Source organism: Paramisgurnus dabryanus, chromosome 11 (assembly GCF_030506205.2).
Source record: "Paramisgurnus dabryanus chromosome 11, PD_genome_1.1, whole genome shotgun sequence".
NCBI classification, from domain to species: Eukaryota; Metazoa; Chordata; class Actinopteri; order Cypriniformes; family Cobitidae; genus Paramisgurnus; species Paramisgurnus dabryanus.
The window spans coordinates 27,004,903-27,008,583 of NC_133347.1; the positions used below are offsets into that span (position 1 = coordinate 27,004,903).

The window sequence follows — 3,681 nt, forward strand, 5'->3', positions numbered from 1 at the left end:
TTGTTTCAAGTAGTCTAATATAAATATGTTGACTCAAAGTGCTATTTCTCTTTACTATAACACATTTATTTTGTAATGTTTAAGAATTTTATTATGTAAGGGGACTAGATTTTCATCTGTAATTCCAACATGCTTTTTTAATGCTTATATTATGGGATTATGTAACTCTAAAGCAATTTCATTATGTTTCTGGCACCAGAATAATCATTCATTATTATCCAAATGTTATTTATTTCTTTTTTAAATACAAAATACATTTGCATTGGCATAAAAAGCAAAGAGTTTTAAACAAAAGTTTAGTGATATTGAGGCAAACCACTGCTTTCAGATCATCAATTCATTTAAATCACTACACATTAATTCAACAACAGTCAATAACTATTACAACAATCAGCACATGCAGTACATACAAAGGGGCAATTTCCCAAACCGGTTGTAGATTAAGCCATGACTAGGCCCTAGTTATATTAGGATATTTTTTACAAAAAAAGTTCACAAACAAACCTACCTTACAAAAACAACACTGGAGTACATCTTGAGACAAAACAATGGCACTGATATATGTCAAGATATGTCAGTGCAATATGTTTTCAAATTAAGGCATTGCAAAAGTCTGGGACTAGAAAAAGCCCCATCTGTAAAACTGACCCAAATGTTTAAAATAGTTACTATCACAGTAGATTTAGAAGTGCTAAAGCACAAACACTGCATTCCAAAGAGACATGCAAAACAGTAAGTACTATTATTTTTTAAATGGATTTACAAACTGGAAAATATCAATCCTTCAGAAAGTCAGAGCTACAGCATTTGTATAAACTGATAATCAAAGATTCAACAAAAACAAAATACAACAACCATTTCCAAAATCAACTCTGAGCAGCAAACGGTTAATGTTTTAATAAGAAAAAACACTTAAAACAGATAAATAAAAAGAACATAAATTAGCAGCACAGTCTTTCTGATCCTTTCACTGAAAGAAACTGTTTGTTAAAGTTACGCTCAATGCAGTTCCATTAAAATCTTTTGGATTTCTTCAAAAATAAAGCGCAGATCAGGATAGCTCAGGTTTAAGGCATACATCAGCTCAAACAACATGGCACGATGTTGCAACACCTTCATGCCTTCCAGGACTATACAAAGATCCTCTTCTTCATCACAAGAAGCATGTTGTTTGAGAGCACAAATCCCAACAGTGGTGTCTTCAAATGACCACACTGATGCTGACTTCATCCATGCCCTGTACAAAACAGTCAAATTTAGTTAAAGAAACAGAAAAAAAGTTACTGTTACAATAAAAGTGTCATTGGAAATTAGTACAATGCAAACAAATATAAATGTAAGTATACAGACCCATGTGCATTGCCACAGCATATTACAATTGGTTACAAATATATGGGTTACAAAGCAAGGCAGCTGCACTGTCCACTGCTCCAGGTGTGTGTGCGCGTTTACTAGACTGGAATGAGTTAAATAAAGAGGCCACATTTCGAGTGTGTGCTACCATACCTGACAATCACAGCAAAAGTGAATTATCTCATTTTCTCACTGTCATGTTGTTATAAACCTGTATAAATGTCTTTGTTCTGATGAACACGAAGGAAGACATTTATTTTGAGGAATGTTTGCAACCAAACTGTTCATGAGCCCCATTCACTTCCATAGTATTATATTTCCCCACTATGGAAGTGAATGGGGCTTATGATTGGTTTGGGAACAAACATTCCTCAAAATATCTTCCTTAGTGTTCATCAGAACAAAGACATTTATAAAGGTTTGTTACAACATGATAGGGAGTAAGTGATGAGAATTTTTATTTTTGGGTGAACCCTTTAAATCTTCCCAGGTGTTTTAATGACCCGTGTGCCAAAAGATGTAACTAAAACATACTACATTTTCTGTACTTCCAACAATGTTTACACATTTTTATGTCTATGAATCTATATTACTTACTTCTGTCATTTGATCATTCATTGTTTGAAGTCTTTTTGCTAGCTGTCCTCCTTTATGATAGAAGAGTTTCGTCAGGTTTTTGGATTGGAGGTCCAGGTGACACGCAGGAACATAAGACAGTAGTGATTCTTTTAAATTCAGCATTTATCTGAAAACAAATTAACCAACCATTGTATATTTGAGTACTGCGAGTCAAAGAATAATACATGTATATTAGTTACAAAAATAAGATTTAGCTCCTAACAGCAGTAAAACAGTGATAGGAATTACTTACCAATGCTTTTGAGTGTGTAGCGCATGCAAGGATGATGGACCTATAAGAGGAAATATTCAGAGGTGAAATCAACACACAACCTCAAATGATTAAGGTCACACATACACAGAGCAATAATGAAATAAGTATTATATCTGTCACAGGACGCAATTTTGGACAAAATGAGATCTTAAAACAAGGTGCTCTTCTGAAAACGTCAGCTTTAAGGTGTGGCACTTCAAAGCAATTTTTTCAGTTAATATACCAGACGTCACGCGAGGCATTTAAAAAAAGCTTTTTCTAATTGAATCAAGTGTTGCTCGTGGCGTAGTGAAGTCACGAATAACTGACGCGGGTCTGATAATCTGATTAAGCAGACAGTTTGTTTCATACAATGTCATTATTAATGTAGTCAATTGATATCATCTGGTAAATTACTTACATGGATAACGTTAGTCTGGACAGAATAACGTTTGGTTAGCAATTTATTTGTCCTGAACCGTTTCCATAGAACAACTGAGTAAAAAGTGCCTCAAAAGTCAACTCAAATCTGACAGTTTTCAACTCGGATAAAACTACCAAACGTGAAATAACGTTATACAGCTGACATTTTTAAAACGCTGTTTTTCTTTATGAGCCTTACACTTACTGACTGACTGACTGACTGTAACGTTAACTTACTCCACCAACATCCTCCAAACTCATTTTTACTACAAGTCATTGCAATGGCTACATATTGTAAAAAAAACTGTCTATCTAGTGAAGATGTATCACGTATAAAGTGAACATAAATAAATAATAGAACTTACTTTAATAACGTGGTGTCCGTCTGAGAGAGTTCTTCTGACTGACTGCTGCTGAGTCTTCATTTTGGCGCCCAAAACAAACGATGTTTATTCTTCTTTTATGGCGATTGACGTCCTTATTATTGAGCGTTACTGCCACCTTCTGCTCAGGAGGTGCCATTTTGTGTGCAAACTCAATTTTATTGCTTTAAGTATTCAATTCAATCAATTTTAATCAATGTGAGAATAATGTGTTCATTTTACATTCAAACAAAACATTTTCATCCTAATCAATTAAATTATGTTTACACAAGGAATATAAATATTTTGTGTTGCATATACATGTTTATTTTATTTAAATTCAAAGACCCACCAAGTCCATTTTTTTCAGTGTAGTTTGATTACGGTTGGAAGATACACCGGCCCTCCAGGAGCAGGAGTGGACACCCCTGGCCTACAGGAATACACCAGAAAGGGCGCAGCCTTGTTGTGCTTCCACGGCGAAGAGGAAGAGTTGCGTAAGTATAGTGTTTTTGCCTGGTCTTTGCTTAGAGCACCTTTAACTTTAACTGACACCTTTAACGGGCCACTACCAAAACACACTTGTAGCCGTAAAGGGGCATGTTTACTAACTTGCATGTTTGTTTAGGTGATTTCAAATGTCAACATTAGCTTTCAGAGATCATGCACCCC

The 3,681-nt window shown here is 34.8% G+C and overlaps 1 long non-coding RNA gene across 1 annotated transcript; it reads right to left on the reverse strand.

Moving 5' to 3' along the window:
- Positions 1-213: 213 nt before the first annotated feature.
- LOC135729792 (uncharacterized) lies at positions 214-3,388 on the reverse strand. Its single transcript, XR_010525761.2, has 3 exons — positions 2,225-3,388; positions 1,951-2,098; positions 214-1,237 (listed from the first exon to the last, which is right to left on the reverse strand). It is a non-coding gene; the product is annotated as an uncharacterized lncRNA (long non-coding RNA).
- Positions 3,389-3,681: the final 293 nt, after the last annotated feature.